The sequence below is a fragment of the Heteronotia binoei genome, unplaced genomic scaffold (genome assembly GCF_032191835.1).
Source record: "Heteronotia binoei isolate CCM8104 ecotype False Entrance Well unplaced genomic scaffold, APGP_CSIRO_Hbin_v1 ptg000323l, whole genome shotgun sequence".
Classification (NCBI taxonomy): domain Eukaryota; kingdom Metazoa; phylum Chordata; class Lepidosauria; order Squamata; family Gekkonidae; genus Heteronotia; species Heteronotia binoei.
The window spans coordinates 693,216-708,464 of record NW_026800017.1 but is presented as its reverse complement, the minus strand read 5'-3'; the positions used below and the strand labels follow the sequence as shown (position 1 = coordinate 708,464).

The 15,249-nt window shown below is 41.1% G+C and overlaps 1 protein-coding gene across 1 annotated transcript in view; it reads right to left on the bottom strand.

The window, feature by feature from the left end:
- Window positions 1–13,635, bottom strand: part of LOC132590593 (transcription regulator protein BACH2-like) — a 249,148-nt gene extending 235,513 nt beyond the window's left edge. The window contains exon 1 of the mRNA XM_060263537.1: window positions 13,405–13,635. The gene's annotated coding sequence lies outside the window, so the exon portion shown is untranslated. The remainder of the gene's footprint in view (window positions 1–13,404) is intronic.
- Between the last annotated feature and the right edge of the window lie 1,614 nt (window positions 13,636–15,249).

The following is a 15,249-nucleotide window of genomic DNA, read 5'->3' as shown; positions in this document are numbered from 1 at the left end:
GAGAATGTTCCAAGAATGGAGATAATGGCCAGCCCTATCCTAAGTGATGCACTTTTGTAGAGGCAGCAAATTACAAAGCCAAATGAATTAGCAATATCTCTTAAACTTCTCAATTAGACTCACAGACTCAATTTTCAATCTTTGTGAGGGGCTATCAGTGTGACATAATAGTTAAACTGCAAACTGGCACCTCAATAATGAATGGTGTGGGTTTAAAGACTCCACACACAGGGCAAATTTCCGTCTGTGGAACAGACCCCATGGATTCAGAACCAAATCAGTGTGCACCCGACCCTGCCAATTTCTGTAACGTAGTACCATGCTGGTCAGCAGCACTTCAATTCATAGCCAACACAGAAAATAGCAACTGTTAGGTGAGAAGTGAGAAGAATAAGATGTACCAAGTCTTCATTCTCTTACAAATGAAAAAAGGTTCTTAGTGCTGACAGCTCCTATTTCTATAGCAAGATGAAACAAACTGAATCCACAGGGGATTGGAGTAAGGCTTTGGTATTTAATTTACTCCTGAACAGTTTTTACCAGCAGCTTGCTAGTCACACAGCCTAAATGTGAAAGTGTGGCTGGCTAGAATAAGGAATCCGATGTGCTAAATTCATCTGATTTCTATAGGCCATATGCATAACACTTCCAAACAAATCAGTGAGACTGAAGAATCACACTGAGCATTCTAACAAACGGGCTTCACATATGAGCTCTCAGGATTGGCAGGAGGAAAAAGACTGTCCATGACTCATGGAAAATGGCTACACAGATGCACACGATGCATTTTTTAAAAAATCATCATTCACAGTTCTGAAAAACTTACTTAGTAAGAAAGTAAGCACAGCAAAAGAAGAAGAAAAACCCCAAATGACAATACATAAAAATCTAGATATTTAAAGAATTTGCAAGAAGGAGAAGACATTCTCAAGCAAATCCAACATCTGCGTCCAGTGTATGTTATTCCACACATTATACTGGTTTAGTGTATACATGTTACCACCTCAATCAGCTTTTTATTGAGGAATATTAATATTTCTTAGCTCAAAATGGCAAGTCTATGAGAGGTGAGGTGAAGCAGGATCTCTGTCAATGTTTACGGAAATAGACCACTGAAAATCCTTTGGTTAAATTAATGGATTTTATTATAGGAAATGATTTTCAAATAGTTACATCCCATTCAAATAATTTTCAAGCATACAAGAGGAATTACAGAGGTTAGCTGAATAAGTGGGGGGGGGGAGTTGATACAATTACCTAGTTCTTGCAGAGTAGGCTGGTCAGAGAAGGCGAGGCCTCTGAAGAGAGATTTTCTCCTGAAAAGAGGAGGCAGGAAGGGATGGGAGGAGGGGAGGATGAAAAGGGATGGGAAGAATGCTAGGAAGCCACTCTGGGATGGCCTTTTCTAGGGCCAATTACATCACATCAAGAGGTCCAAGTGTCCAATGGGGAAGCAGTGTCAAAAACCCAAATACTCAATAGGAAAGCAGTGTCATATTCATATATCCAATGAAAAGGCAGGGTATCATACACGCATACCCCCAAAAGAGGAATCTTAATTACATTGGCCAAATGGTTTATGGCCCTGTTGATGCCAACGCTGGTTCCTTTGAAGCTCACCAAAAGTGATAGATTTCTTTCTACATGTCAGGATGGATGGCCATTAGTCACAAATTCAGGAGATTGTTTGACTTTGGTAGCCTTTAGCAGCAATTAAAGAAAAATAGAAATTCCATAGAACTCAGATTCCCTGGCAGAAATGTGAAACCAGATTACAGATATAGCACACATTCACACAACAATATGGCCCTTGGCCTTTAACCTTTCTGTTTCTGCTGTCTTTCCTGAGGAATAGCAGACCCTACATACAGACCATTTGTTTATATGTTGCCAGTTTTAAGTTTTGGGAACAGGCTTGAAAGAGGTTACCACAAGGGGTGAAGGAATTTTTACAGCTTTGCCTATTATATGTCTCTCTTTGGGCCTGGATTTGTTCATTTCCAGGATCAGCAAATGGATGCTCTTTAGCCTTTCAGCACAGCCAATGTCTGCCGAGCCTGTGAACCAGACTTGACACGTCAGCCTGCCTAGGACCTGGATTGGACCAGGTTAGCCTCTCTTAAAAGCAAAAGAGACCATCCCAGTTAAAATGGGTATTGCTGTGTCATATTAATATTCTAGGGTTACACTGCAATATCACATTCCAAGGGTGCAATGTTTGGGTGTCAGTCCAGGAGTCTCTTTCAGGGTTTCACACCTTGTACAAAACCCTAAGTGCATACCAAAGAACGAGTCAGATTTGGAAACAAATATTACACAGGTGTAATGAAAGAGCCAGGAACTGCTACTATGGCGTGTCAAATGTGTAATGTGTCAGCCTTCCTGAAGTCTGCTACCATGCAACATGAAGAATGACTCCAAGACAAACAAAAACTATAAAATAGAATCAGGAGACAATTTCGAACAGAGGTACTGCAAATTTCAACAATTTTGCTGCAAAAACAGAGCCAAAGAACAAGCTGAATGAAAAAAGCAATTAGCTAAAAAAGTGTGTTTTGATATTTAATAAGGAAACCACATCAGCAGAGAGAACTTAAAAATAGCCTTTGAGTAACAAAGCAATTCTCCCACATTCTTCAAGACTGTGTACTGCTACTGTGGATGGCTTAAATTAAAGTAGCTTGCACTGCACCAGACACGTGAGTCAGCAAGAGCTGCTGTAGGAAACTGCTGACATTCTTAAATGGCTCATACACTATACACACACCCTTTCCTACTACTCATTACGCATAGGACACACACACACAAGCATACTAAACACCTGCCACTCTAATTCAGATTTCCACTTTATAGGATTTTTTTTTAAAGTTCAAGTCAGCTACAATTAGCTGCCAGAATTCAATCTTAAGGGCCAATGGAATTTTGTTGCTGTTTTTTATTCAAAAATATTTTAAAGCTAAGTATCCCTTTTCAAAAACTTTGTCACACAAGCACTGAAACAGGCAAATAACATGCGCTTCCCTTTAAAAAAAATGAGCAGAAGGCTCATTTTGAACTTGGTACATTTAAAACATGAAACAACAGCATTAGTAAATTATAAACAGTTAGAGGTTAATTTCTAGAAAGAGAAATGCTGAGACCCAAGCATAATTTGGAAATGAAGACTTCTGCCTCAGAAGACCCATTTCATAATCCTAGTTGTTGCAGGTGGAGGGAGGATTGCATTTAAACAGAGATACAGGAAATGAGATCAGCACATATATATTGCTGTTATTTCACATATTCCAAATCTAGACTATGGGTCAAATTTTAGACCTGCAAGATGGCAAATGACAAGATTACAACAATTTACAAATATCTGTTTAAGACTGATACAGAAATTAGAGAAGTCGGCAAGTATATGCACCAGCAGCATATTATGAAATTGAGAGTGTATGGATATGCTGAAGACCCAGGCAAATTGAGAATCCCTTAGGATGTGTGTCCATTGCGCAATGCAAACACGTGAGCAATTATGGTGCAGTGCAGTGGACAGAGTTGGGTTTAAGACACAAGAAAACCACATTTATATCCCACTAATTCACTAGTTTGGATCCTGTGATCCACGCACACAAGGATTAGCCACTTATTTAGTAGCCCTTTAAAAACCAACAAGATTTTCAATGTACAAACTTTAAATAGTCAAAGCTCCCTTCATCAGACTGGGCTGGCCATGGTTCCCTACACCAGCAGTCTTTTTCAATACAGTCTCTTTCAAATTAATTTCCAGGGTTACTAGACCTGTGTGGCCTAAATGCTCCCCCTGCATCTTGCATAAGAAGAATGCACACACCAGAAGGGACTGCTGTGGGAAGGGGAATTCAGGAAGGACCTGCAACCGTCAGCACATTCTGCTGCTGTTTCTTTATTTAAATATATATATGTTCACTTTTCCACCTAATTTCACATCTTCAAGGCAGCAAACAGTCAAATATGCTTTTTAAAAAAACCCTTAAAATACATATGTAGGGGCTTTTTTGTGATAGCATTCCCCAGTATGGAGTATTGGCAACTTTTAGGGGGCTTTCCTAAATCCTGAATGTGAGACTGGTAGAAATCAGTGCAACTATGACCCTTTGGGAGGGGGCACATAAAAAGACTGCATATATATGGAACAAATTAAAACAGTTAAGCAATATACGAACAGGAAAGAGTGCCAGTAAGGAAATGCAAAACAACACAGAAAATCTTGCTGCTGGCACAGAACAGTAGTAGAAGGGGACAGACCAATATCCCTACAGAGGGAATTTCACAGTTTCTGTGCCATGACTGAGAAGGCTCTTAGGTTGTCTAGCCACAGATGGATAGGCACGTGATGCAGAGCTCCTGAAGATAACCTTAGCAATCATATGGGATTAGGCTGTTCTTAAGTATACTTGTCTTAAACCATATAGAACATTAAAGGGAAATAGCCATTCATTGTCTAAATCTATATTGTAGACTAAGAAGAGATAAAATCCATGTAAATTTACCCAGATTTCCTTGCAGGAAAAAACAGAATTGAAGTGGGAATAAATAACTAAGAAATCGTTTAAGCAGAGACACATTGGAAGGAGAGCCAAATATGCAAAATTCCTGTACATTATGCTGTTCCCATGGGATAAGTTGGAATTTGAACAGAATTTTTAAAAATAAGGTTGGCTCTCATGCCATATATGCAACACCAGAGATATGTGACTGCAAATCTCTACAATGGGCAAAGCGTCCCTTGGTTAAAATGGCTTGAATGAGTCTCTTTTATTTATCTACTCTTTCAGCAATTTCCTATGTTAACATTATACATATCTCAAATCAGACCAAATCATAAACATATGGTCATCAACAGAAGTTTGCAATAGTCTGTGTGAAGGGATAAAAATTGTACGTGACCTGTCAGTAAAAATCCTCCAGTGATTTCAGAATATCCATAACTTAAGTCAATGCAGATACACCAGAGTAATTAATTTGAAAGTGGTGGTGTTTATCAGCAGCAACCTTGCTCAGCAATATCCTAGAGACTTGAGTTTCAAGTGCAAAGAAAGCAAGACACTACAATACGAACAATAATCTTTTGGAACATAGCAGCATGAAATGCCAGGCTACATTGATACTTTTTCACTACTTCTTGGAAAGCAATTTGTTTAGTCGGGAGCTTAGTTTTCATGCTTAAGTTTCAACAGAGAGTCCACTTCTAATGTAATGAAATGTGTTATTTCACTTGCATAAAAGCATGTGTTTTGGTAGGGCTTCTTTCATTCGCCTTTCCTTCTCTTTTGATTTACATGCATTGTTCATTCAATAGCTCTTCAGTCAATGCTGGTAATTGTTGTACTAAGCCAGTGGCTTCAATTTAAGCTCATTATTGATCACACAGAAATTTGTATGCATTCCTCTGCTTGCTTGCTTTAAAATTATAATTTCAACTCCAGCAGTGGCAGGCTAAGTATGATGCTTTTCAACACACTACAAAGATTCTTCAGTCTAGAAAGCAAAACGAGCATGCTGCAACTCAGCTGGCTATGCTCATACATTTTACATTTTCTTGAGGCAAGCTTCAAAATGAATACTTAATTCATGCAGCTGCCACAAGATTAATTTCCTCCCCCCTCAGAACAGAAGAAACGGTGACCAAGTTTTGCAAAGCTGAGTAGGCATTACAAACCCAGTTGTAACAAATCATATGCATTTTTCAGAATGGTAAGATGGACAATTTGAACATTCCACCATAGCCCATTAGATTTTCAAGAATCAACAAACATTACCTATGTTGTATGCATAGGAAGTTCAATTATTAAAAAGACAACAAATTTAGAGTGGGGAAAAGTCTGCAAGTGGAATATGTGGTATCTACTCCCTAGAGCACAGCATATTCATCTGAGTTCTAGTGCTATAGCTGAAATGATCATGTGCACATCAAAACGCAGAGATAGAGCTGCTGAATATTTCCAGAAACTTACCTTCTAATATTAATAAGGATAAAAACATTCAATATGATAACAGATTTTTTACATATACTGCAAATTTTGTGCACATCAAAAGTTAAAAGTGGAAAAAAGAGGCATTCAATGGAAATCATAACATAATAAGCAGCCAGTCATTTTATTTCAATTATTTGCATCAAACAATTCACTAGCATACCATGGACTAAGTATGTACCTTTATAATATGTCTTGGGACATGAAACCTGCAGTAAACCCTTCCCACTAAGATTTCTAAGTACTTGACAGCGCACTCCTAAACAAAGGGTGCAATTCTCCTTAGGATGGCAGTGTTATCTGCTCAGTATAAAGCAGGCCTTAGGACACACACATGTTTACTTTCATCTGTTAGGGGACCATAAAACATTTAAATACTGCCAATATAATAGCTGTGTTTTGTATTTATGCCTCTGAGGGTTGAGGTTGTAGAGTTTTTCTTTACACCTAAGAAAAAACACAGGGACGTGAACTGATGTCTTATGAATACAAGGAGAAATGATTTCTTTTTCATTGTTTTACACAGGGAGACAGCGTAGGGTTTTTTCCCAAGTGAAATATTGAAGTCATTAGCTATAGCCAAGCAGAAGGCAATTTTAGAGCCTTACAGATAAAAGTAACTAAAAGTGACAATACTGTATTACATTACAAAAATGCGCACATCAGATTTATTTATTTGCCTTTATATTCTGCCTTATCCTAGAATAAACCTTTATTATTAGTTCATCATCAACTTTTAACAGGAAGACTTTGAAAAAGATCAATTCACTTACCATTTAAACAACCGCAATTTATTTGCGATTACAACAGAGTAACAAATGCTACTAACTGCATAGATGACTGCCAAAGTACAAGATATTTCCATAATGCCTACAAACCATAGAAAAACATAATATGTTCTATTCCAACTTATACTGTAAATGTAACATGATAGAAAGATTCCCCGCCACGCAGTTTGATATCAAATTAAACCTATTATACTTAGCAAGTCTCCAAATATCTACACAACCTCATATTGGGCATCTGAATATAGCACATGATATCAAATATTGCCCTCAGCTATCAATCTACATTATTTTTAATACACCACAGATGATTGCCTCCTAGGCCCCTCCAAGTATCAAGATGTAATGACACGGAAAGACATACTCAGAAAGAAATGGAGGCCATGTGAAAATCTCTGAAAATAAAGACCACTCTTTGCCTGTGATCTGCCTCAATTTGGAATATATTCAACTAGAGAGCTAATTCAGATTGAGCTCTGATTCATTCATTATGAGCACCAGATCTCATTAGACTTTATTTAAGCAAACCTGTAAATGGGACAATACTGCATCAGAAAAATCTTACTTATTTGAACTTATATTCTGCCTGCCTTGCAGGCCTAGCAATAAGGTGCTCAGAACTCCTAACATTCTCAGAGAGATCATTGGAAACGCGATGTTGAGAAGTGGAGAATTTCCTGGTCCTGACATGTTTGCCCACTAGTGTCCCACCTTATGCTCAAACTCAGCAGATGACAGGAGTGACAATAAAAAGAACTATAGATGTGATGTGAATTAGGCCACTGATGCAGTTACAGTTCACTATGCAATAGGATACTTTAAACCTTCCAGGTCTTCTATGTCCTTAGGGTCCAGAAAGCCCAGGATGCCACAGCTGCCTAACAAAGACTACTACAACAGCTCTCCTCACTGGTGTGGCCAGGTAAATTTCAGAGGGAAAGGGATGGGAATGGCAGCAGGGAAGCAGAAACACAAATCCAAAGACCGCTTTGGTAGTTCTTTTAAACTCCAAGGTTTTGCTCCATTTTGCGCACTTCTGATTACATGTGCTCCAATATTAGCCCTGCAGCAGTGTGTGTACTCCTGAAATACTCCTACCCGAATACTTACTATTCCTGGCAGAAAAACAATATCTGTCCTAGTAATACGCATGCTATCCCTTCAAGCAGAAAGCACATGCATTCCAATAGTTATATAAACCTAACAATGTGAGTTCTTCCAAATACAGGTTTCCCATAAAGCTATCTAGTAACATGTTAAGCAGCAGTATGTAGTCATCCTCTCCACACCTTAACCTGTCTCTCCTGCCTGCAACTTCAGTATGAATGCATACCTTCCAGAAGTTAATTAGGGCTGGATTTTACCTCAACGCTGCTTGAACTTCTGCAGTTATTGCTCATCACCAGTTCTCTTAACTGCTTTGCAAACATCAATCATCTTCATAACATTGCTGAAGGCACTGCCTAGGCGGCTTGAGAAAACGAAACATGTTACAGAACGAGTTATCCTCAGAACTGGGAATTCAAACATACAACTCCAGTTCTCATTCCCACGCTTGGAACGCAGGAGAAAGAGTTCTCATTTTAACTACAGGCGTTTCGATGCCACAAGTGCTCAACATTTTCAGCTGCACTGACTGATATAGGCTCTAGTGTGAGGTACTATTTTAAAATATAAATATATATTCCATCCTACCAACTCTATAGAGAACTTCTGACAATGTTAATGAGATCATCCTCAGTTTACAACAAATTTAATCTAACCCATCCCTCCCAAGATGCCATCTGGTGAACTAAAATAAAAATATGCCTCAGCTCCCTCATCAGCAATATGGAAACTATACAGACCTACTTTCCAAAGTTATTATAAAGATAACAGGTTAATGTATGTGAAGGATTAGAAAAACAACAAGAGTGGCTTACATATAGCACCGAAGGTATTAATAGCAGTGACAAAATTTAAAGCAGGACTTTCTGATTTGCAGCTCAAGCGGGGGGGTGGGGTATACCCTTTTCAGTCTACCAAGGTCAGTGGTCTTAGAAGGGTGCATCTCTGTTCAATATTACACTCTTGGGCCATTGAGCCATAAAGTGCTAGAGGTGGAAAGGACCTTAAAGTTCATCTAGGATGTCTCTCTTCTCCATAAGGGAACATACAACTACAGCATCCCCTACAGTCAGCTATTCAGTCTGTGCTCAAAGACCTCCTGTGAAGAAGAGTTCACCCACTTCAGAGGCAGATTGTTCTACTGTTGAACAGGAAGCTTCTCCTAACAATTAGGCCAAATTCTCTTCCTTGTAATTTCCACCCTTTTTCTAGTCAACACACTTACATATTCATACACTTTAGGCATCCTAGTTAAAGGAAGATAGTTAAGTGATTGTGTTGTCAAATTCAGTGTTACAGATAAACTTTCCTTAGTCACAGCCTCCTATAGGTTTGTAAGGGTATGTCTATTTTATACCTCTCAAACACACTAAATAACATTCATAAAATACATGTCTGCCGAATGAGTTCAACACTACATGGGCTCTGTCTCATGGAAATTCATGTACCCATAAATGTGTTATGTCTTTCAGGTGCCACAAAAAAAACCACTCTGGCTGCATTCAAATTTTACACCTAACTGCATGGAAGAAGTAAAAAGGTGCACCAACACAGCTGCACATGCCTTGGTCCTTCCTTCTTGCACAAAGAAACTAACTCCAGTTACTCATGACAGAGTCAGGCATGCAGGATAAATAGATTTAGGCTTGACCTCACTAACTGCGATTTTAAACTAGGGTTTATGTTCAGGTTAAGTATCTAGATTAACAATGGGGGCAGCTATCCTTAGTTAACCCACTTCCCTGCAATCACAGATAACCAGAGTCAGTTTTTAACTGGAGAAAGAATAAGGCACACATGCTGGACTTGAGCACATTTTTTGATTTAACAGAAGTTAAGCATGATATCCAAATCCAAAGTTTGATGCTTTGACTGTAGCAGACTAACAGTGCAGTCCCTGAGTTACATGCACCCTTCTATGCCACTTACTTCACTAGGTATAGAAGGGTGTGATTGTGTTTAGGAATGCACTTGTGAGAGTGCTACACCACTGGATTGGTGTATGTCATTTATTGTTCTATGCTCCAAACCATGCGTGTTACTAGGATACTGTTTTTCTGTCTAGAAGCCAGGCCATAGTATAGGACAGGGGTCCTCAACCTACGGCCCGCGGGCCAGATGCGGCCCGCTGAGGACGTTTATGCGGCCCGCCGGGTTATGGCAAAATCTGACCAGAAGTGACATTCGACCTAAACTTGCGTTAGCAACGCACACTTCCGGCACTGGGCTGAGGCGGCGGAGACAGAGTGTGAGGTGATACCGAGGTGAGGTGAGTTCCCAGGCCAGGGTGTGTGGTGTGGGGAAGGGAGAGAGATGCAGAAGACGGAGAACTGACGGCCCGCGGCCTTGTACAGTAACGGCAGTCCGGCCCTCCAACAGTCTGAGGGACAGTGAACTGGCCCCCTATTTAAAAAGGTTGAGGACCCCTGGGATACACACATTGCTGTTGTAGGACTCATACGGGTACAACTGGAACATAACATATCCAATCAGATGTGAGCAAAATGGAGTAAAACCTAGGAGTTTAAGAACAACCATTATTTCCATATGCCAAAGTGGCATTTGGATTTGTGTTTCTGCTTCCTCACTGCTACAGTCCATTTAGACTCCTTAGCCTGCAATCCTGTGCATTTTCTATCTAGTAATTCCCACTTAATTTTCTTTTGAATAAACATGCACAAGACTTGGCTACAAATGACTTTTTGTACAAACGTTAAGAAAATGCCATAAGTATTATCATAGAACACTGAGGAAGGTGTATCTGTAACACCGAATTTGAAAACACAATCACTTAACTACCTTTCTTTAACTAGGCTGCCTAAAGTGTATGAATATCACTTCTGCTTCATACTTGCTGTCTTTAATAAAAAAAAGTTTACTCTACATAGGCCTGGGCTTCAGTAATGAATATTCTGGTGATCTCACAATAACTGAAGCTTTCTAAGACAGATGCCTGCTGCATTATAAAAATAGCCTGCTCCACAAAAGGCGAGGCATGATTTCACACTTAGCTTACTTCATGACAGCCAGAGCCTTTGCAGTTAGCAGCCTGGTCTATATGTTACATTTTAATGATCTGGGAATATCATTATCGGCAGTAACATCTCTCTCTAACTTTATACCAGAGAGAGGCAGACAGAGAGGGAAAAAACAAAGTCTTTCATTAGTAATTATCTTATTTTAGGCTCCCACTAGGCAAGTAAGATATTTCAGTGGGAAGTAATTACCCTCCGATGTGCAACTCAACAGATTAAACTGATACAAAAACCACTTTAACACTACAGCGTAATCTGAAAGCCACGAGGGTGTGCATTTGGCTAAATCAGAGCCAAAAATAAAATCTGAAAAATACCTTATTGGTATTTTCCAGATATTCTTTTAGGGGGGGGGGCATTTTTTGGCTATCCAAAATGGTCAAGCCCAAAAAATCCCAAAAATATTCGGGATTTTTTAGGACCACTAGATAGTTGTAGTTAAAAAGCATTTAAAGAGACTGCAGTCCCTTTACATGCCTCCAGGGTTAAATCATCACTTGGATAAAATGTTTAAAGGGACTGCAAGCCCTTTAAATGCCTTCAGAGTTCTCTCGCAGAGTCACACTGCCCATGCAGCCTGAAAAGATCATTTAAAAGGATCATAATCACTTGCAGAATCACACTGCTCATGCAGCTTGAAAAGATCATTTAAAAAGACTGTGATCTCTTTAAGCATGTTTTTTCCTTCCAATGAAACTAATGGAGGATGGAAGCACCTTCTTTGGGGGCCCATTGAATTGGACCCCTGCTCCAATCTTTTTGAAACCTGGGGAGTTTTTTTTAGGAGAGGCACCAGCAGCTATGCTGCAAATTTGGTATCTCTACCTCAAAAACACAGCCCCCCCAGGCCTCCAGATACCCTGGATCAATTCTCCATTATACCCTATGGGGACCATTGGCTATAAGTGGGACTATAGGGCATAATGCAGCTGAATAAAAAGCAGGAATCCCAAATATTTCCTGAATTCAAATACCATACCGCTATTAGGATTCAGGAATATTTGGAAATACTAATATTTTTCTGGTTCAATATACTGTGAGAAAATGTCAGGGTTTTTTTTTTTTTTTTGCACACCCTAAAAGCCACCTTCTGTAAAAACAACAACAAAAATTATCTGATGCTTGTCATGGACAATTTGAAGGAGAGTCTTCCTTGCCACAAGGATACTTCTAGTAATTAGATGATTTGGCAGCATGACAACTCTGCAATAAATGTACTGCAAATGAGGCAACATTGATGTCCTAAGCACACATAACCATGTACACCCATCCAAGTATTTTTGCAAATGCATGTGCCAGATATCTTGAAGAAAATACTTGTGCTGAATTTTACTTCAAGAGTAAAGGGCCGAAACAAAAAAGGCAAGGTGTCTCTTAACAGGCAGGATTTTATAATGCAACAGCCAACAACAGAATTGTTTGGGAGGCTACAATACACTACAAGGTAACCACCGCAAGCCCAAAAAAGAAAGAGAGGGAGGGAAGAAAGGAGCCCAGGAGCTGACCAGATTGACATCACAATACACATCCAATTACAAATAGGAAACCCCAATGGGAGAATGAGGGGGAAAGCAGCAGGGATAATGAGAGCAGCTTTATATGCCTAGTCCATGCTGGATGGTTTTAATGGGGATCTGGCAAGAAGTATTCAGCCGCCCAGACTGAACAAACAAACAAAAAACCCACTTACTCGGCTCAGTAGTGGGCTACTAGATGCAAAATGCAAGCCTTGCAGCTCTCCCCTTCTTTTATTAGAACTTGTCTTAAGGCATTCTGAGGTTTTGCACAAGCTTTTTCCACCCCCCTTGAGAACCATCAACCCGCGGTTGCAACACAAGAAAGCTGGAATGCACCAAAGATTTACGAGAGAAAATGGGGGGGGGGAGTGTGTGTGTAACAAGATTAGGAATATTTGTCTGCCAGTTCTCCCTCCCCTTTTTTTCAGCTCGTTAAAAAGGCCTTGCGATCTGACAGCTGCTCGCACAAAAAACAACTCCCCCTCCACCCTCTTCCCAATGTCTGACTTACTATCCTGGGCTCCTCCTCCTGCGGCTCTCTCAAGACACCCATCCCCGGGCATGCACGAAGTAGGCAATCGCCACTTTCCCCCTGATGTCTTGGGACGAAAGCACTAATGAAATTTTAAAAAATGCCCACCGACAGGCAGGCCTTCCACACCCCCTCGGCTTCGCTCCTCCCCACCCACTCCTACCACCTATAAAAGCCACCCTTCCGCGATTAAAAAGCCAAGCCGGTGCCGATCACCATCGGGAACGGAACGCAACGCGCGTCGGCTCGGTTCATACAAGCTCTCAGTTACACAACGTCTAAGAAGCAGGTCGGATCTCTTGTTAGGTATTCTTCCGTCCCGGTTAATCGCCTCTCAGAGGAAAGCAGCCCCTCTCCCACCTACGCGTCATGCCAAACTTCATCTCCATCCTCAGGCTGGAAGGAATTGGGGGAAGGGTGGAGAAAGGGACTCACCTTCTATCAATCTAACTTTCGATAGCTCCTCGCGCTGCCTGCAGACGTTTGGGGGCGGGAGGTGGGAGAAGAAGACTGAATCTTGCTGAGGGCTCTTGTTGTTGCTGAGGTTGTCTGTAGAATATTTTGCACCTAAAGAAGACACGCGTCACATGCCGATTGCTTTAATTTTTTTTTGTTTTAAAAAAAAAGCTGCCTCACGAAGCGAAGTCTTGCAGAGGTGATGGAGAAATACATATAAATGCAAAAATGGAGGGGGCGGGGAAGTGGAGGGGGGGAGAAACTGGAGAAGGAGGAGGCGGAGGAGAAAGCTGCAGCAACAAAAAAGGGGATGTGGGAAGAGAAGGGAGAGCCACGCAGGAATTGCACTCGGGGGCTGTGTGCACAAGGCGGCGGCAGCCCGGCGGCGGCGTATTGTTGCTGCTTCTGCTGACCCCGTTCTGTTGGTTACACTGACTCTGCCCGTGGCTCGCGCTCTTCCCAATGGAACGCCGCCTACTCCCCTCAATCGCTACATTGTTGACATTCGCAGGCTGACATCATCCTCCTCCTCCTCCTCCCGCCGCCGCCACTACCGCTACCCCCCTCCCCGCACACATACAGGCATACATCAAGCCCCGCCTTCCCCATTCACAATAACGTTGCGCAAATCGCGCAGCGTCCTCTCCTAAGGCAGCAGCGACGCGTACGTTGAAGAACCGGCGTACAGCCGCTCTGCGAATAGCAGCGCCTCCGTGGACGCTCACCCCGAAAAACTCTTTGCCGCATGCGTGCATCGTCTCGGCTTACCCCAGCTGCGGCGCTTCTCCTTCTCTCCCAACGGTTTTTTTTCCTCTTCTGTTCGCGCGGGGTTGAAAGGGATACTGGGAATTGTAGTCCTTTCGCCCAAGTTGTGAGTATATAAGAATAACTTGCGGATAGAGTCAGGTGGTTAGCCGTGTTGGTCTGACGAAGCATACCGAACTTGGAGTCCAGTGACTCCCTTAAGACCGACGAAGTTTTATTCAAGGTATAAACTTTCGTGTGCCCACGCACGTCTTCAGGTACAATGAAATTAAGTGGGAATTCATTTATGCAGCAGCGCAGCCTCGGAGGAAGACGAGAGTAGCAGCAGCCGCTCTGTGAAGCCAGAGGGTGAATGAGGTCATTCTTGGTAAAGAGGGGACTTACGATGCAGCTCCAGCCTTAGAGATATTCACACTTGCTGTGTTATTAATAGCACCGACCACAACAAGACTTAAAGTAAGCAGGAAGAAAACATAATGAGGTGTGACCACTAATCAATGAAACAAATGCTTGTATAGAATAGTAAAACGTAAACGTTATTAGAGAAAGCAAAACTTCAGTTGATTAAATATTTTATATAAAAAATATACACACTTACAAGTTTTTCTTAGTATGTCTCCTTTTATATTACCAATAACTGGATAACAAAACTGAGAAGTTCAAAGATTTTCTGTTTCATTTTCTACCTTACTGAGCCCACCTGACTGGTCATTATTTTGTTCAGTTGTTACATCAGTAACTCTGTCCAACCATCTCATCTTTTGCCGTCCTGTTTTTTTGCCTTGTCTTTCCCAGCATCAGGGTCTTCTCCAGTGGGTGCTCACTTCTCATTTGATGGCCAAAGTGTTTGAGCTTCATCATCTGACCTTCCAGGGAACAACAATCAGGGTTGATTTCCTTAAGGCTGACTGATTTGATCTTCTTGCAGTCCAAGGGACTCTCAAGAGTCTTCTCCAGCACCACAACTCAAAAGCATCTATCCTTCTACACTTGGCCTTCCTTATGATCCAACTTTCACAGCCATACATCACTACTGGGGGTCATTATTTACCTGCTTTT